At 42.8% G+C, this 21,214-nt stretch overlaps 1 protein-coding gene and 1 long non-coding RNA gene across 3 annotated transcripts in view; one reads left to right on the top strand and one right to left on the bottom strand.

Moving 5' to 3' along the window:
- JAKMIP3 (Janus kinase and microtubule interacting protein 3) overlaps positions 1-21,214 on the bottom strand; it is a 146,111-nt gene that overhangs the window by 104,434 nt on the left and 20,463 nt on the right. The gene's annotated exons all lie outside the window — the stretch shown is intronic.
- On the top strand, positions 4,520-6,809 carry LOC138667813 (uncharacterized). Its single transcript, XR_011318944.1, has 3 exons — positions 4,520-4,642; positions 4,819-4,960; positions 6,171-6,809. It is a non-coding gene; the product is annotated as an uncharacterized lncRNA (long non-coding RNA).

Below are 21,214 nucleotides of genomic sequence, written 5' to 3' on the forward strand. Positions count from 1 at the left end.
CACGTGCGGCACACATGTGCCGCCCGTGTGCTCACTGGGTACCCCACGCACCGTGCAGGAGACAGCGCTAAAGTTTAGCGCTGTCCCCTGCATCTGGTGCTGAAGCCGCGATTCATATCTTCTCTGCAGCAGCTTTTGCTGTAGAGAAGATATGAATAATCCATTTTTTTTTGTTTCTCGTGTTTAAAATAAAGATTCATGTCCCCACCCCCTCCCACCCCCTGTGCGCCCGCCCGCTGTTATTAAAATACTCACCCGGCTCCCTCGCTGGCTGGCGCTGCTTCCTGTCCTGGCCACACCTTCTACTGTATGAGCGGTCACGTGGGGCCGCCGATTACAGTCATGAATATGCGGCTCCACCTCCCATAGCGGTGGAGCCGCATATTCATCACTGTAAATGAGCGGCCCCACGTGACCGCTCATACAGTAGAAGGTGCGGCCAGGACAGGAAGCAGCGCCAGCCAGCGAGGGAGCCGGGTGAGTATTTTAAGAACAGCGGGCGGACGCACAGGGAGTGGGAGGGGGGTGGGGACATGGACCTTTATTTTAAACACGAGAAACAAAAAAAAAGGATTATTCATATCTTCTCTACAGCAAAAGCTGCTGCAGAGAAGATAAGAATCACGGCTTCAGCACCAGTGGGGGGGACAGCGCTTACTGTAGCACTGTCTCCTGCACGGCACATGGACTGCACACAGACAACGTCCATGTGCGGTACGTGTTTTACACGGGCCCATTGACTTTAATGGGTCCGTGTAATCCGTGCGCTCCCACGAACACTGACATGTCTCCGTGTTTGGCACACGGAGACACGGTCCGCAAAAAATCAATGACATCTGCACAGATGCATTGATTTGAATGTGTCTACATGTGTCAGTGTCTCCGGTACGTGAGGAAACTGTAAACTCACGTACCGGAGCCACTGACGTGTGAAACCGGCGAATGCAGAGTCCCCCAGAGTAGGAACTTCACACAGCAGCTGCGGTCCACACTGGCTTTTATAGGGGGGGCTAAGAATAGGGAACCTCCCTTATTGACCACCAGCAATTCAGAGAAAGAAGCTCTGCACAGCCTAATTCTTTAGATTGAATGAGGTCCTATGGGTCGAACCCCAACAATCAGAAAGGTAGCCCCTACATTAAAAAGACCCTGCTCGAGTCTGAGCGTGAAGATTTACGGTGAGCCCGTGCTTTACATGGACTGGTTATTTTCAATTTTTGTTCTGTTATATCTTTCTGTATCCAGAAGAGGCTGTTTTATTTGCTTAAACCAGACGGGTTATGGACATTTAATAACCCAGTCGCTTGTTTTTGAACAGACGAACTGAATACTTACGTGGGAACCAGTGTCTACCACAGAGCCGATCCCTCACAATATATAATGCATATATACTGTATGTCCGCCAATTTTATTATTTTTTTATTTGCCACTGTTGGTGGGGTTTTAGAATATTCAAATGTTTCTCCTGATTCATCATTTGCGACTTTTCAAAAAGTTGCAAAGTTTGTCCCAAATCTACTCTAGTCGCCCCCTGGAGAGATTTTTTAATTTTTATATTTTAGCAACTTTTACAACATTTTACAAAACATGTGACTCTGCTCTAAAAAAAAATTGCAAAAGGAGTTAAAGATGAAAAAAGGTCATTTTTTTATTCAATGCAAAACTCATACTGTATATCGTGTACAATATTTTGATGAATCTGGTACAAAAAAACCTCCCAAAACATTAGAATACCACAAGATAAAAAAAAGGCTTTAAAGAAAAAAGCAAATGATGAACTGGGTTCACAAACTTTCTATAGAGCCCCATTTCTCTGATGACTTTCACTAACCATGACTTCTCCTCAGTCACTTTTTTTTGAAAGTTTCACTTAAGGCTACTTTCACACTAACGTTTTCTGCAATCCGTCACAATGCGTCGTTTTGCAGAAAAAACGCATCCTGCAAAAGTGCTTGCAGGATGCGTTTTTTCCCCATAGACTTGCATTGACGACGCATTTGCGACGGATTGCCACACGTCGCATCCGTCGTGCGACGGATGCGTCGTGCTTTTGCGGACCGTCGGGAGAAAAAAACGCTGCATGTAACGTTTTTTTCTCCTGACGGACCGCTTTTTCCGACCGCGCACGCGCGGCCGGAACTCCGCCCCCACCTCCCCGCACCTTACAATGGGGCAGCGGATGCGCCGGAAAAATGCATCCGCTGCCTCCATTGTGCAATGCAGCAAACGCTAGCGTCGGAATCTCTCCCCGACGCATTGCGACGGGGAGATTCCGACGCTAGTGTGAAAGGAGCCTAAGTCTTAATTTTTGTATCGCAAAAATTACTTTTCACAAAAACTTATTGTTTTCTAGGCTTGCATTGCCAAAGTCTTGGCATTTACGAAAGTTTTGGAAACCAATGTTGCCCGACGGATCTGATTGACCAATGGGTCCATAAGATTTAGCCATTGGCAGAAAGAAAAGGGCTGCAAATAGCGCAATTATTAGAATCAAACCTCATTGAAGTTGTGACCACAATTATAGACGGTGCCTTATATGACTTATTATAAAGAGACTGCGATATACTGCACATCAGACATTTCCTCATTCATGTGTAATCAATGAAATTAGACCCTAAATAAAACTCTGTGTAGAGAAATATAAAGACCAATAAGTTGAATAAATTGGATTACGGCAATGGAAAGGTTTTCCCAATACAGAGTTAACATCGGACCATTGTTCGCACACACTCCACACAATCCAGTGCTATGGCTTACGGAGATACATTTTCATGGCACATTAAGTGGTTTATGATCTGGTTCCTAGTCGATAACTCCATCCTATGTATTCAGTAATATGTGCGTAACAAATCCTGATTGACTGTAGAATACAATTGTCAAAATACCCAATGAAGCCTAGATTCTTTTACACTCCAATAACAAAAAAGACCATTTATAGAGGCCGACCAAATCATAAAAGAAGAACTAAATCCACAGACACGACTAACTGTAACCATATTGAAGCCAGGTCCTGACCAAATTATTAGAATAGCAAATATCCAATTACGGAGATAATAAACCTGATGTGAAGGCTGAAATAATGAGCCAAAATGCGTTGTAAATGAAACAAAAAAAAAAGGATAGGATAAACCATCCTCTAAGAGTTTTCCTTCAATGGAAGTCTTCAAACAGAGGCTGGACAGACATCTGTCTGAGATGGTTTAGTGGATCCTGCATTGAGCAGAGGGTTGGATACGATGACCCTGGAGGTCCCTTCCAACTCTAACATTCTATTATCTATCTATCTATCTATCTATCTATCTATCTATCTATCTATCTATCTATCTGTCTGTCTATTATTCACAAGAGGTGGTGAGTTCTCCTTCAATGGAAGTCTTCAAACAGAGGCTGGACAGACATCTGTCTGAGATGGTTTAGTGGATCCTGCATTGAGCAGAGGGTTGGACACGATGACGCTGGAGGTCCCTCCAACTCTAACATTCTATTATCTATCTATCTATCTATCTATCTATCTATCTATCTATCTGTCTATCTATTAATCACAAGAGGTGGTGAGTTCTCCTTCAATGGAAGTCTTCAAACAGAGGCTGGACAGATATCCTTGCAAAATTACAAGGACGATCCGGGTCCAAATATAATCACATAATGGGAACAAATCCAATCCAAGCACATAAAGCAAATCAATAAAAAAAATTCAAAGGTAGACTTACGAATCCTATTAAACTGCTTATTATGATATATTTTCATTTTGTTGTCTCAATTGTAAAAAGGTTATTTTAAAACATACTCTAGAGCTAGGCTTAAAGGGGTTTTGCAGGCTTGGGGGCTCAAGTCTGCAGTCACTCTATGTGCCCGCAGACTTGTGAATTCTCACAGCACGCACAATGTGCGCTGTCAGGATTTTCTGAAGTCAGCGCCAGGAGCGGCTGGTCATAGGGCCACAAGCATGCAAATCGCATACTTTTGGACACATTCCGACTAGACTTAACCAACCTCGCTCAATTCGCTTGCATTGAACGGGGCCGCGCATGTTTTATCTGCACCTGACCGCATGTATGCATATCCGCTCCCAGAGCCGCCACCTAACAATCCTGACAGTGTGCACTGTACACACTGTGCAGATTCACAAGTCTGCAGCCACATAGAGTTTTTATATGATGTAAACACGTAAGTCTGAATCGCAACTGTATAAATTCAGTATATTTTCTCATAAATTCCTTATAAACCTGTGCAAAAACGTCACTGTATAAAAGGCTGTAGATTTACTTTCTAGGCTTCCTTGAGTGCAGTATAACAATGCACAGAACGCTCTTCCAACAAACCTACTTAGCCGTCATCTGCTTCTGAAAACAAGTTATATTAGATGATGTAACATGCCGAGCGTACCCGCTACATTAGATTCCAGCGCACATTGTATGACCAGTCGCACTAATACATAATATATGATATCGTGCAGCCATAACGCCGCGCAGGCACAATATTCTCATGACATGTTTTTTTACAAATCAAATATTATTTAGAACAATCATCCCGCCTCTTCCTTCCAAAATCTGCTGAAAACCATCTATGGGATTAGCAAACTGCAGCCGCTGGGCCAGAAATGAGCTGTGACCTGGATTCTGGAATCAGCTGGAAACACTCTGTGAGTAAAGCCTTGATCTGTTTCTGGAAATGTAAATAAAGTCAATGCAGATTTTATTCTACAAAAAATACACGCCGTGTACAGGTCGTGATATTACAGTATAAAATCCTTTGTGTCAAATTAATCAATAAAAAAATCAATAAATCCCTTTTTTTTGGTCCTTTCCCATGGCAAAGCTGTGTGCATAGACCGGGTATGGCAGGACGAGTCCTTACAAGCCCATATTATGGATGTAGGCATCCTAAGTGCCATCATGTGCAGGCTATGATACTTGATTTTCACAGAAGACCGATGAAATCAATGGGACATAGAGTTAAGGTATGTGCCCATAAAAGCCTACAAGGGTCTGTAATAAAGCAAAACAGGCTGCTTGGTCATATCCGCAGGACTTATTCTCGCTTTCTTTTGAAACTGGTTATATAAACGTTATACCAAATTCAACTTAAATGCACAGTGACAGTGCGCTCCCATGCCGGATCTAATTAGAAGTGATGAGCTAGAAACGGAGTGCACTGTCAGTGCAATTGTGAGTAAAGAATGCAGTGAGCATCGCTTTTGGAGACGGGGCTGGTGTCTGCTTCCCACAGTCTCTCCTTACAATGTGGATTGACAGTGCACTCTGTTGCTGATTCCTCACATTCCTCTCATTAGAGCCAGCAAGGGAGCGCACTGTCACTGTGCACTGAAAAAAAAACTGCACAGTAAGTATTGTGTCAAAATTAACATCTGATGCATGCCCCAGAAAGGGACGTCACTGATGGCACTTTGTTTCAGAGGCTGCACCAGTGACTGGGGATTATCAAATGAAGTGTCATCAAAATGTAACTAGGCAAAAAAATAATATAAAGCGGATAGATTAGAGAGGTGAGAGTAGGGACCTTTTAATTAAATCATATAAGATAAACTATTATATTATTAAAATAAATAGAGATAGAGACATTTAGAATGAAAATCAATATTAGTTTCAGACCACCCCTTTAATTAGATGGGATTCCCCAACATCGAGACTTATCCCCTATCCATTCCCATAGACAATTAATGATGCAGGAGGCCAAGCACGTGCACCTCTGCTCTGTTTAAGACAAGTCTCTGCAGAGTCTTATTCTTGGGATCACTGGTCGGAACCCAGGCACATGGATAGGGGAAAAAAGTGCAATTTCAGGAGAACCCCTTTAATGAAGGTCTGGCTTACAAGGGTTGTACAGGATTAAAAAAAAAAGTCCCTTTTTTATTTTTTATTTGTAAAGGTTGTGCCCGGTATTCTTTACTTGAACTCCCTTCAAAGGTTATTTCCATTTCACCCTTTCGTGACTTCAACCACAGACGATGGAACTTTGGAAAGAGCCGGGAGCGACTGACTGAGCTACGGTGTTTCCATAACTGATATAGAAATGAATGGGAGTTACTTTAACCGCTTAGTTCAGACGCTCTTGGCTCTTTCCATTGTTTCACCTCCAGTGGTTGAAGCTTGGATGGAGTTTTTTCTGTCTCAGCCATGAAAGACTTAAAAGTGAATAACTCTTTACAGGATGCCATTATTTCATCATGTTCACCGAAGCTTAAACCAAATTGCCCAGCTGAGATGATGCACGGAGAAGAAGAGCTCGGGATGCCATCATCACTGCCCTTCCCTGAAGCCATGTTTTATATATAAGCAGCTTCATCCCCATTCATGGATTGTTCGTGCATTCGTAGCATTTATTGATGGGTTCATCTGGTTAACATTCCAGGCACGGCACAGAGGTAATTTAGAGTCATCAACAGATCGATAACCAGGATCTTTATCATTCCTACGGTGTCACGGTTGGTGGAAATCTGTCAATTTTCATGCAGCTCACTTATGGGAAGGAAAGCAGCCGTATTTCACAGCACGATATCACCACTAATAACATTCACCTCTGTTTGTAGAACATCTAGTCTCAGTTCACTTTTGCTTCGAAGGTCACTAGTAGAAGAGAAGTTGAATCCAATCATCCAATTACGTTAAATTTTCCGTAAGCTACTCCTGAGGCCAAACATAATTACTAGGTCCTAATTCAGTAATGTGATTAGCTTTGTCAGATATAACAATGTAAGTGCACTTGCAATGTACAGGTGTACAATACGGTCACTGCATCTGCTTTGTTTCAGGTGGATTGTGAGTGCAGAGGAGGAATAAAACTATGTCTGACCATTATATGACTTGTGTTCTGGATCTTCATCAGTGTTACCCTCTCGTAGCTTAGTCTCTAATTTTTGGTTATCATTGAGCACCTTTGATGTCATCATTGATGTTTCCCATACACAGTAGAAAAAAGGTAGTAGAGGTGATCCTGCTCCCCTATCACTTTGTAGCCTACCCTCAGAAGCAGATACTGAGCAGTGTAGCTGTGAATCTGGCACTGGGGTTAGATAAACCCTTACTAGAAAGCTACAGTATTATATATGTGCCTCTCACTTGCTCTATGCTTTCTATTCCCTCTGTGGGCAGCATGTAACCTATCTTATTCTTTACATGAGCTGAAAGTTTATCTAATCTCTAAAAACAGTTTGGGACAATAGCCAACCCTCAGAAGCAGATGCACCATTGAAGACATTATGTAGCAATACTGAGCAGTGTAGCTGTGAATCTGGCACTGGGGTTAGATAAACCCTTACTAGAAAGCAGCAGTAGTATATCTGTGTCTCTCTCTTGCTCTATGCTCTTTCTCTTCCCTCTGTGGGCAGCCTGTAACCTATCTGATTCTTTACAGTAGCTGAAACTTTAATCTCTAAAAACAGTTTGGTGCAATATTTAAGAGTAAAAGATGAATTCAGGAGGCGTGTTGGGAAGAGGTGAAGAAGTAGTTCATAACTGGAGAAAGAAGTATATGTTGCTTATAAAAATGTATTACAAAGTTTCTCACATTCAATTGTTGTGACGCTAGTCACTATTCATGGACAGACCCTGAAGCAGAGAAGTCAGACGTTTCAGAGTCAGTACCAAGAGAGTACATGGATAACCAAGGGAAAAGACAAAGGCTTAAGTCAGGTCATGTTCAATGGGTCAAAATACCAAGAGACAGCAGATCAAGCAAAAAGACAAGACAAAGGAGTAGTCAGAACAAGGTCCAAAGGGTCAGGCAGCGGAAGATCAGAACTCAGAACAATAGAATCAGGCAAATACTGACCACAGGAAGCACAAACCATGTCTGGCAGGGATCAGAGGCAAACAGCTCAGTTAAATAGCTTGGGCAATCTCAGGACACAGACCTCCTGGAAAAAGTCCTGCACCTCCCAGTCACAGATTGGACAGCCGAGCTGTCAATCAAAGCACTGACAATTCAGTATGACGCAGTTTCCATAGGACAACATAACAATCACTCACTGAGCGGAGGAATCATGACAATTGTACTTTTGATTTACATAAAGCTTGTTGAAATGATAGCCACATGTAAAGCCACATTCAATTATCACTATCAGCTACATCATGTCTTCTAAACCCTATACATGTAGAAAAATGTACCATATCTGTTCTGGATGGGCTTTAATTTCCATAGCTGTCTTAGCCAAGGCCAACCCTTGTACCAAACGTCAGTGCAGGAAGTGATGGCCCGGCTCACTCGCGTCATCTGTTCATCACGGCAGGCAAAGTCTTTGGCAAAGTCTCCTCACAGGTTTTCGATGCTTCACCGATGGCGGGTGTCTCTCAGGTCCGAAAGACTTAAGGCTGGGCTCCAATTCTGACTGGCATCATTTGGGGTCTGTGTATTGATCGGAGCAGATCTGGGATTTGGGCCTTGGTAGGTGTAGTCGGAAAATCGGGTGCTCAGGTCTTAACCGCCATAGTCTGTGTTATGGGTCTAGTGCTACTCGGGTTCTGACCATACCGCGGCACACTGGTACACGCTCCTTACTGTGGCCAGTCTCCCTGACTGCAGCTTCTCCCCCTGCACACTCTTGTTCTGCTCTTCTTCTTCCTGGCACCAATTTGGCATGCAGACCATTTATACTCAGGAATCCCGTCATCAATGGCACCTGACTAGGTGCCACATCCAAACTCGTCCTCCCTGCGACTCTTCCTCTTCCAGTTGGTTCCGCATGGTTCTGTCTGGACGGTAGATGGCAGTCTTCTAGTAATAGCAAATAGATGAATGGTCATATTGTATAATGGAACTAGCCAGAGTGCTGAAATCAAAACTGCTCACTTTATTGTGACTACTTTATTATATGTTTTTGTTACCTTCAAGGAGTATTCCCATCCTATAATGTCTTAGCAGCACACCCTCACTTACTGACTACTGGAATTCGACCTCAGGCTCCTTCCTAGTTTTATCTGCCCGGTGTTGCACCCATGTTCTACAGTAACTACAGCACAGTTCCATTTGGTTGTGTAGAGTTGTTGCCAATTTCCTGCATACTAAGTGGATGGAATTTACGTTGCAGATGATCATTAAAAAATCTGACCTTGCTACTTTCATTCTCTGAATTGGCAATCAAATCCTCCGTGACAAGGAAGGAATGGCGTATCCTGAAAAAAGCACGAGACCATCCATTTCTTTCCAGTTCAAGGCCTCATGCAGACGTCTGTGTTTAAACACTTACGCGAAAAACTGGTACCAGCATCATCAGTGTTGTGGAGCATTGTGTCATCCGAGTGTGTGTTTTTACCGTCAGTGTCATCAATGTTTTTCACGGATGGATAATGAATGACACAAAAATTACGAAGTTTCTCTTCTACTTTGCAATATTAAACCTCGACAGCACACGGAGGGTACATGGACTATACACTGATGCCATCTGTGTGCTGTATGTTTTTTTATTGTTTTTTTTTATAGATGTATTGACTTGTATTGGCCATTTTTTTTCGTGCCGCCAAGTTTTTTTTTTTTTCTGGCAGCGCAGATGACAAGGGCCAATACAAGTTTATGGGTCTGGGAAAAACACGTGCGCCCATTTATGCCATCCGTGTGCGTTCCGTGTTTAGCATGGTAAAGTATAGAAGAAGCTTAGTAATTTATGTCTTTCTTTGTCCATACTGGAAAAACACAGATGACACTGATGGTAAAAACAGACACACGGATGACAAAGGGATGAAAACACTGATGACTCTCCTCCCGGTTTTTCACATACGTGTTTTATATGGACGTGTGGAGGAGGCCATATTCATCGAGCATGGAGTCTAGCCACGAAGTCCATATAATCTGCACGTGGCAGACACTGAATAAACCTAATCATCTAGTATGCATAAATCTATAAATAATTATATGCGTAAATGCTAGCCAAAATCCAAGGTGAAATAATCTATTCCCACTTGGTGCATGGCGATAAAGAAGGTAAGCGGTAAAATACATTCACCTATGGCACCCTGGATAAGCTGCTCTAAGGGAGCCTGTCAGCACAGAACGACTGAACAAACCAAGCACAGGCGTTCAGTGCACCCTTGGTGTGGCCAAAAAGTTCAGGGCATCTACCCACCTACTTGTTTCTCATCTTTTTCTGCCCTTCTCTGGCTACGTATATAAAGCCAGAGCTGTCAATCAAAATAGGTGGAGATAAAGGGAAAACAAGTAGGTAGGAAGGTGCAGTGAACCGTTTGGTCACACCCAGGGCGTCACCCTGTTTATGAGTTTGTCCTACACAGACCTGCCCCCGAGGGTCTTTATCAGATGGAATACTTTCCAGCAAAGAGAAGGAAATAATCTCCTTTTTCCGTTCTGGGTATACGGTTATTTTGACATTCATGTTGGCTGAATATCTGCCTTAAAGTGAACTTGTCGTTACCCAAACAGTGGGCTGCAGAAATCATGACTGCAGCCAGGTATGTTTTACTCTGAAACGATGCAATGGTTCAGATAAAACATGGACTGTAGGAGGAGATCTGACCAGACTGATGACGCCCGCGGTCGCTTGTCCCTGCCACACTCCGGTTGATTGACAGATATCTCCCTATGCACACACATGAGAGCGACCTGTAAGTCATTGGGTGGGGGACAAGTATAAGCCGGCCAGGGACAGCTTCGGACTATTCTCCATCATCTGCCGGGAAAGATGCGAGCTCGGCTTGTGTGAGTCCGCAACCATAGGAAGGGACACATAACTGTGCATCATGTCGTGAAGGGGTTAAATAAAGATCTAAATATGATTCTAAGCAGAATTCCAAAAATCAATATTTGCAGATCAATTAAAAAAAGATCAATCAGGGTCCAAAAAAAGGTTAAAATGTCAAAAATAATGTTCGATAATATTATTATAGCGCTGCGGTATATAATATAGACGTATCATGTCCTGCTAGCCAATATCCATTATTTATCAGTCCCAGCATGAACTCCATTCCCTGCCTCTTTGATGACCTTCTGCTTAAGCAATCAGTGTAATTTATCCATGTTTCCACTTAACAATGTTCTGTTTTGGGACAGAAGCACCAACTATCTCATCTTTTTAAACACCGATATTGAGTATCCAGAGACAATCCATTAGGGACGCTACAATTATCATTTATTCATAAACACAAAGTGATCCGTGGACATCGCAGATCCTCTCATCTCGCCAACTGGGAGGACGGAAATAGGCACTTTGCTTCCCTTTGAATCTTCTTGCAAAGTGGAACAGAACGGAACCTTAATAATAAAATCCCATTGGTAAAGGCACATGGGGCGGACTTGTTGCAGAAGTTCTTGTATATCATAAATTGGACTTTGTATCACAAACTGGATACCGATGCCAATCACGCCTGCTGCTAGTGGTTCACCAAAATTCTTCCAAACACCCAAATGGGAAGGAATTCGAAAATGGAGACCCTAGGTGACCAATGCCCCAAGGCAGTTGCCTTTTTTGCCTTCACAAGAACTTGTCCCTGTTGCAGAGTAAGGCCGGGTCCACATTAGCCTTTCTGTGCACAGCATATGATCCGCACACATCCGCACTCATCATGCGTACATATCTTTAACATTGTGTACGCAAGGACATGCTTTTGCATGCATTGTTTCGCGGTGTTCGGCGGTGTCCGGCGAACTCAACATGTTGCATTTTTTGAGGCGTCAAAGGCTAAGTTCACATTTGCGCATGTGTCCGCAGCATATCGTCTGCATGCGCAAACGCATGCCAAAATGCATGCAAAAGCATGCTTACGCCTGCACATCATCTTGTCAAAAATGCTGCGTGTGCATGCGTTTAAATGCGTTTTGGCATGTGTTCACGTTTTTTATGTGCATGGTGGGGGCGCTGACATCATTTTCTGGACATGCGTATCGAACCCATGCGCACGCATGTCCTTGCGTACCAGTGTGTTCCCATAGACAGTAATGCGTTTTTTGACGCAATCATCCACAATCGTCCGCATGCAGACGATTGTGCAATATTTGACACCTAAAAAATGCAACATGTTGCATGCGCCGGACACCGCAAAACGACGCATGTAAAAGCATGTCCCTGTGTGCACAATGTTAAAGATATGCATGCATGAGGCATGATGATGTATGCAGATCATATGCTGTGCACAGAATCGCTAATATGAACCCGGCCAAATATTGCGCAATCGTCCGCATGCGGATGATTGTGCATAATTGCGTCAAAAAACGCATTACTGTCTAAGGGAACGCATTGGTACGCAAGGACATGCGTACGTGTGCTTTCGATATGCATGCGTACTTTAGACTGCGCTTGTTCAGAAAATAATGTCACCGCCCCCACCATGCATATAAAAAGGCAAATGCATGCCAAAACGCATTTAAACGCATGCACACGTAGCGATTTTGTCTGCATCACGCGCAAGATGATGCGCAGCGTAAACATGCTTTTGCGTTTTGGCATGCGCTTGCGCATGCAGATGATACGCTGCGGACACATACGCAAATGTGAACTTAGCCTAACATTTGCTGCATATGACACCCACCATATAGATAAGCTTGAAGGAATAGCTACTCATTGGCCATGACATGCATTTAGGTTAAGTTCACACAGGGCGTTTTTGCAGCATTTTTTAAATGTGTTTTTATGCAAAGGTTCCAGCTGAGTTTAACAGGACCAGCAAAGTCTATGAGATTTCAGAAATCTCATGCACACAGCTTGTTTTTTTTTTGTTTTTTGTCACCAGGATTTTGTGCTTTGCATGTTTTTTTTTGTTGTTTTGTTTTCACAATGGAGCATGTCACTTCTTTCAGCATTTTTTACCTATTGAAATGAATGGGCGATGAAAAAAAATGCTGGGAAAAAACCCCAAAATGCAGGTATCAGGTATTGCTGCGTTTTTTTGTGCAAAAAAACCTGATTCTATAGAATAGGACTTTTTTTTTCAACACTAAACTTTATCAGCATGCACAAGAGACAAATCTAGCGTGCCAAAACCAATGCAAAAAAACGCATAAAAAACACAAGAAGGAAAACATGTTTTTTTTCTGCAGCTTCTTTTCTGCCAAAAGACCAGGTTTGGCTACAGAAAAAAAAAACACTGAAAAAAAAACCCGCCTAGCGTGAACCTACCATTATTACGGTATTTAAAATAACTACTAATAGTCCGCTATGTTCCTCCTGCCCTATAGGATAAAGTCTCCGGTGTGATTGCTTGTACCAGTATGGGATGATATTCGAGGTCTACAAGTCCAGGAAGGAGCTGATGGGAGCAGCATTTCTTTACTGCTGTAATACACAAGTTTCTATCTTTTCCTGTTACTTTGTATCACTTTGTTTGCAATGTTGCTGTGTCTGTTACATGTGGCTGTTACTAAGCAGAAGGGCTGAGCCGTGACCTAATCGAAATTAATGTAATGGTGTGTAAATCCGACCAATATAACCTAAGTGCCCCTCATTAATCACATTAATCATTCCCCACATCCTGATTTTTATTAATGTGAACCTGTTTCCTACTTTTGTTAAAGTCAACAGAATACAAAGTCTTTTCATCTACGTTTCATTCTGTCTTCTGCCAATATGATGTAGCCGATAATCCACAATTTATTGGTGATAAGAATGTCATAATGATTTTAGAATCTAAAGAGCAAAGTAACTTGTGTAGTAAAAAAATATATAGATGCGTGCAAAAAAAGGAAACAAATATTGGAAAACACGTGATTAAATATTGGAAATGGATCCGCCCTATATATTATCTTTGTGTGCAGCAATGTGACAATTTGTTTGAGGGCAGTGAGAACACCTTTTATTGGGACTCGTGATCTTACTGTATCTGTCATGCAATGTGACTAAATATCAGATATTTAGAATACAAAAAAACGCTGTCTACCGTGCTATAACTTTCAGGCAATAGTGGAAAAGGGTCCTTGAGAAACGAGTAGCGGTTCTGCAGAGTTATTTGTGTTATTCAGAAAACTGAATGGTTGTATGTTAACACCTCAATCACATGGCTGTATTTTAATTTTTGGCATACAAGATTTTTTTTAAAAAAGTGTATTTTTCATCAATATTCTGAATCCAGTTTTCATCCATTTTCGGTCCATGCGTCCATTTTTACAATTAGTGTTTCATCTTCATTTTTTCTTATGTGCGGCTGCATTTTACCTTCCCAATGTGCGGCTACATTGTACCTTCCATTTGGCAGGACTGTCCTTGAGTTAGAGGAGCAGATTTGGTAAACTTAAGTGTTTTTGCAATTTACTTTCCTCTCTCTCCTTTACTAGGTATATATTTTTGGTAACTACAAACATCATCCATAATAAGATAGAAAACTACCAGACTATTTGGACTACTGAGCATTAGCCCTCTGCATTAGCAGCTGACAGCTGTTCAACCATTAAATGGAGCTTTTATATGATTCATCTCTGTTACGGAAGTAGTCACAAGGGTTTCCATCTGCTGTACAGGAGACTATATCTCTATGATAAACAGACCAGCATGGAAGGATAGTATTAGGGTGCATCACATGTTACTAATGAAGATGAAATCACTGGCATTAGTGGCTACGGCATACAGATTTTACATTCCCAATCCAACAATTTCTGTCTGGAGCTATGAAAAATTATTGGAAGTGAAGATCGAACCGTTTTAAATGCAAATTCTCCAAGTTCGATGATTTTTTTAAAATTTAATTCGCAACAAATCAATTTGCTGCAAATTGCAAAACTGCAAAGCAGCAAATTGCCCTAAAAAGACATGAGTAGAACTCTGACATCACATACGACTTTATTAAATTCCTTAATTGCTCTTTCGCAGAAATACTGCTTCAGTAATGTCAAACTGACCTCCCCATAGAAACAGATGGTGACTTGGTAATGACCAACAGCTCATTTAACAACACAGCGCACTGATAGACTTTCATACTTTTTTTCAAATTAAGAAATAGTCAAAACATTATTCCTCTTAGGCCGGTTTCACATGTCAGTGTCTCGGGTATGTGTAGTGACAGTTTCCTCACGTACCGGAAACACTGACACACATAGACCCATTCAAATGAATGGGTCTATGCACGTCAGCCTGTTTTCTACTGTAAGCGCTGTTCCCCTGAGTGTGGTGCTGAAGCCGGCTGTCATCCGCTCTCCCCTGCTCTGCCGAAAGCAGCGCGAGCAGGGGAGAAGGGATGAAAGAAAACCCAACGTGGGGTCCCCCTTATATTTTCCAACCAATCCGGCAAAACTCACAGGTGCGGGCTGCTATTCTCAGGCTGGTAAGGGGCCATGGATATGGGTCCCCCAGCCTAAAAACAGCAGCCTGCAGCTCCCCAGAAATGGCACATCTATTAGATCTGCCAATTCTGGAGCTTTGCCCGGTTCTTCCCACTGACCTGTGGCATTGGCATATGGGGTAATAAGGGGTTAATGTCACCTTGATACGCTAAATCCAACCAAAGCCCTCGTTCTCCTGTAAAAAATTCCCCATAAAAAAGCAACAATATCCCATACCTGTCTGCCGTACAGTCAAGTCCTACACTGTAAATCCATCTCAAGGGGTTAAATACATTTATAAACAGGAGTGGTACTAATGCGACCGCTCCCAGCTGTAAACGACTAGGGAATTAATGAAATGCAGGGGGCGGAGCTTTGGTAACTTACGGTACCGTCACCGAAGCTGCGCCCCCTGACGGCATGAACTCATATGAACTCTGTAGCGTGGGAAAATATTCTGAAACTTTCCCAGGCTGAAGAGTTCATTTGAGTTCATGCCGCCGGGGGGCGCAGCTTCGGTGACGGTACCGTAAGTTACCAAAGCTCCGCCCCCAGCATTTAATTAATTACCAAGTCGTTTACAGCTGGGAGCGATCGCATTAGCAGCGCTCCCAGTTGTAAATATATTTAACCCCTTGAGATGGATTTACAGTGAGGGACTTGACTATATGGCAGACAGGTATGGGATATTGTTGCTTTTTTTGGAATTTTTACAGGAGAATGAGGGCTTCGGTTGGATTGAGCGTACAATAAAGGTAATAAAACCTGTGTGTTTCTTTATTTCATTAAAATAATTTTTTCTTAGTGTGTGTGTTTTATTAACTCTTACACAACTGTGGGATTAGTAATGGATAGGTGTCTTAGTAGTCGTCCGAGTTATACGCTCCTATGAGCGAGCTCTAAAACTCATCATTATCTGTACTATTTGTGCAACATTTTAGGGCTTTCGCTTCCTATCTCTAATTCTAAACTGTGACCTCTGATATCCTCTGACTATTCCAACTAAATTACCTTAAAATGGCAGCTGCATTCCCTGCCTCAGCTTTTATACAGGATATAATTGTCCCTCATGATTGTCTGCGCTATACTATATGATATAATATGAAATTGTTATTTCTGCTACTCTCGACAGTGTTATCTATTATGACAATGTTATTTCAGCTGTGTATGATCTTATATTTTGGGCACAATATGGTAAACTATAAACAAGTTTAGTAGAAATAACAGCACATGTATCATTCAATATAAAGCAGGCTTATGGAGAGAGATGATGCTGTAAGTGTAGAAAGGCCCTAAATAATGTAAGGTAATTCAGCATGTAGACTGCATATTATGGAGTGTTCTGAATGAACCTATAAAACATTACTGTATGCATTAGGAACACTTGGTAAATGGCGTATTTTCTGGTTTTATGAATGCCGCAGGCTAGTTATATAATTGCAGCAGATGTCAATTTATTTCTGCTTTGTAACTTGCCTATGTTACATGTTTCAGCAGACAGAGCTTTCCTTTTTGGAGGCAGGGATTTCAGAGAAAGATAATCCATTATCAGGGAAATAATCTGTGCAAACACTGCATGTGGACTCAAGACTGCAGTGTGATAGATGGGCTTTACCGAGGACCTGTCTGCTCTGCTAACAGGTGACTTCTATTCTATTCCCCATAAATAAGACAACTTAAGGCCCATCTTAAACCCCTTTCAGCCACAGAAAAATATTTTTCATGAGTTTTTTTTCTCCCCATCTTCCAAAAGCCATTTTTATTTTTTATCCACATAGCCTTATGAGTCGCTGTTTGGAAAGACCAGGGCTGTATTTAGAGTTTCTGCTGCCCTAGGCACTTTAAGTGCCGTTTCCCCCATTGGTGAGTATGACACTATCGGCAGTGACTTTGACAAAAATCGCTGATGGGAAAGTCGCCTTTTGCAGCAGATCCGGCAGTTTTTCTGCATCTGCTGCGTAACGGATCACTTACGGCAACACTGCGTTCGGCCTCATTCATTGCCTATGGGATTTGCGGCACTTGCCGTGATCTGGCAAATGCGGTACCATACCTCCCAACTTGTGAAGAAGGGAAAAAGGGACAAAGTTTATGCCACGACTCTGACCACATCCATTTCACAACTAGTCACACTCATATCCACGCCCCAACCACACCCATTTAGCACTGCTGATCACACTGTTTCATAAACAATAATTATAAACAAAAAAATATGGCCACACAGTGCTCCATACTGTATAATGTCCCCACATGATGCTCCATACTGTATAAGCAGTGATACTATGGAACTCTCTGCCGTATGATGTTGTAATGAGTGATTAATTACTTAAATTTAAGAGGGGACTGGATACATTTCTGGAAAAGTATAATGTTACAGGGTATATACACTAGATTCCTTGATAGGGCGTTGATCCAGGGAACTAGTCTGATTGCCGTATGTGGAGTCGGGAAGGAATTTTTTTCTCCAAGGTGGAGCTTACTCTTTGCCACATGGGTTTTTTTTGCCTTCCTCTGGATCAACATGTTAGGGCAAGTTAGGTTAGGCTATGGGTTGAACTAGATGGACTTAAAGTCTTCCTTCAACCTTAATAACTATGTATATATGTAACTATAATGGCCCCACATGATGCTCCATACTGTATAATGGCCACACATGATGCTCAATACTGTATAATGGCCACACATGATACTCAATACTGTATAATAGCCGCACATGATGCTCCATACTGTATAATGTCCCCACATGATGCTCAATACTGTATAATGGCTACACATGATGCTCCATGCTGTATAATGGCCACACATAATGCTCAATACTGTATAATGGCCACACATGATGCTTAATACTGTATAATGGCCCCACATGATGCTCCATACTGTATAATGGCCCCACATGATGCTCCATACTGTATAATGGCCACACATGATGCTCCATACTGTATAATGTCCCCACATGATGCTCAATACTGTATAATGGCTACACATGATGCTCCATGCTGTATAATGGCCACACATAATGCTCAATACTGTATAATGGCCACACATGATGCTTAAAACTGTATAATGGACCCACATGATGCTCCATACTGTATAATGGCCACACATGATGCTCCATACTGTATAATGGCCCAACATGATGCTCCATACTGTATAATGGCCACACATGATGCTCCATACTGTATAATGTCCCCACATGATGCTCAATACTGTATAATGGCTACACATGATGCTCCATGCTGTATAATGGCCACACATAATGCTCAATACTGTATAATGGCCACACATGATGCTTAAAACTGTATAATGGACCCACATGATGCTCCATACTGTATAATGGCCACACATGATGCTCCATACTGTATAATGGCCCAACATGATGCTCCATACTGTATAATGTCCCCACATGATGCTCAATACTGTATAATGGCTACACATGATGCTCCATACTGTATAATGGCCACACATAATGCTCAATACTGTATAATGGCCACACATGATGCTCAATACTGTATAATGGCCACACATGATGCTCAATACTGTATAATGGCCACACATGATCACAAACATGCAACACATTTTATAATCCATCTGAGGCGCAGAGACCGGTAGCCAGAACACTGAGGTTGTAAGGACCTCTATAGCTTACATCAGAGACCAGCAGGACAGCTGAACTCTACGTTACCTGTCCGACCTAACACACAGGAGGCACGGTGACAACCTTAGAGGCTGGGGCGTGCTAGAGTCCCTATGAACCACCTCAAGTCACCAGTCATACGGGTATGTCCTATCCAATCCGGGTGACAGAGAGAGATAACATCTGTGAGGACCTTATGAGAAGCTTAGCAGTAAGGGACTACACCACCATGGCACTAGAGGAAAGGCTTTTATTCTCCACCTGGACAAGGGGACTCTGGACTTGCCTCCAAACCGGCCGGACTCTGCCTGCCCTGTGGTCTGGTTCTCTGGACTGTGGATGCTGAGGTCTTCAGTAAAGGTAAAGAGACTGCAACCCTGTGTCCTCGTTCTTCTCTGCACCACTCGCCATTCACCATCTATACACCGGGAAGCCCTGGGGATACACTTCACCTGTGGGAAGGTATACCATCTAGCTGCCATAACATCACCCCAGTGGACCCCTTAAAGCAGCGTCGGTCACCCTGACCGAATACCACAGGTGGCGTCACGAACATATACTTTATCCCTTTAAAGACCTTTCCCTTTTATACGGACGTCCCAGGGCCACGGACCGGGTCAGCCACCGTGACATCCCCCTGTGAACACCGGACCCGGTACCGAATACCCCTTGCCCTGACGGGGCGCTTCAAACTTGCAACAAATAGCGCAATATGAGAAAGGCATCCCCTATTTTCTTAAGAATGGTGTTTACAGAGGTTGTAACTTCTCCAACCACAAATTATTTAATTCCCACTTTCTTTTGGTGACATGTATCTAAATATCCGTTCCAAGGAAAAGTGGCTTGTTGGCACCTCCTCCACCTTACTCGTGTTGCCCCACTCACCTCGGAGGAGGTTCCTCTGTGTTGATTGTTAGTCCCCTTCTTAGTAATGGACTTTGTATAAACTGCCAAAAGGAGAGGGAAGGTAAGTGACAACTGCGCCAACCACATATCTGTCTCACCAGGAGTGACAGCCTCTTTTCTGGTTGCCAGTCCCACCGGTGTATTCGCCATTTTGCACACCTTTCATCCTTTCTGCCTTGACCATACACAGGATCTGAGCCGTGCATATAGTACTATTATTTGCAAGGTTGGAATGTTATTACTGCTGGAACAAATCAATATCCAGACAGACTGAGGGCGTCATTATGTTCTCAGCGCTCTTAGCAATCAGTCTTACCAGTGATGCTGCTTTCTGTGTTATTTATTTGGATAATTTTGGATTATGATATCATGCATATATACAGCCAAATGCACGGTATGGATAGATGAGAGTAAAACAATATAACATCAGAACAATTTCAAAGAAGCACCTGAAACTGGTTTACGCATAGAACGGTTTGCCAGAACTTAGGCATTGATAACCTAGGATTAAAGCCCCCCCACCGCATACACATTAGACTTAAGGTCGGCTGAACCCACCTATAGCGAGGGTTTGGCCAACAGTCAAATGTATCTGGGGGACTCTGGACAATTAATTGTTGGAGGAGTTAAGAATCCGGCATGTCCATTTTGGTCCATCCTTTTGATCTCTTGGAGATAAGCCACCACCAGAGATGTTAGAAGTCGGCTCTTTCATAGAAAACACAAGAATATTCAACAGAGATGGCAAAGCCAGCCGATATGGCTACTGGCAAAACCACTGTCCGGCTGACAGTCATCTGTTGTGAATTCTGTGGCTGAGTTCACTTCTGTGGTCACAAGTGGTATTGCAGTCTCTGGGCTTCCTCCCTCAGGTGTTTTGGTGAGCTCGTTGGCTGCCTTGCTATTTAGCTCCACCTGAGTCTGTCTTCCTTGCTCCTTGTCAATGTTCCAGTGTTGGATCTGAGCTACTGCATCTTTCCTTGGGCCTGCTGCTCTGCTAGATAAGTGCTTCTAGTTTGTTTTCTGTTTTTTCTGTCCAGCTTGCTATTAACTTTTGCTGGAAGCTCTGAGAAGCAAAGGGGTGCACCGCCGTGCTGTTAGTTCGGCACGGTGGGTCTTTTTGCCCCTTTGCGTGGTTTTCGTTTTAGGGTTTTTTGTAGACTGCATAGTTCTCTTTGCTATCCTCGCTCTGTCTAGAATATCGGGCCTCACTTTGCTGAATCTATTTCATTCCTACGTTTGTCTTTTCATCTTGCTAACAGTCATTATATGTGGGGGGCTGCCTATTCCTTTGGGGTATTTCTCTGAGGTAAGTCAGGCTTGTATTTCTATCTTCAGGCTAGTCAGCTCCTCAGGCAGTGCCGAGTTGCATAGGTAGTGATAGGCGCAATCCACTGCTGCTTATAGTTGTGTGAGGATAGATCAGGTACTGCAGTCTACAGAGATTCCACGTCTCAGAGC

This window comes from Ranitomeya imitator, chromosome 2 (genome assembly GCF_032444005.1).
Source record: "Ranitomeya imitator isolate aRanImi1 chromosome 2, aRanImi1.pri, whole genome shotgun sequence".
In the NCBI taxonomy this organism is placed as follows: domain Eukaryota; kingdom Metazoa; phylum Chordata; class Amphibia; order Anura; family Dendrobatidae; genus Ranitomeya; species Ranitomeya imitator.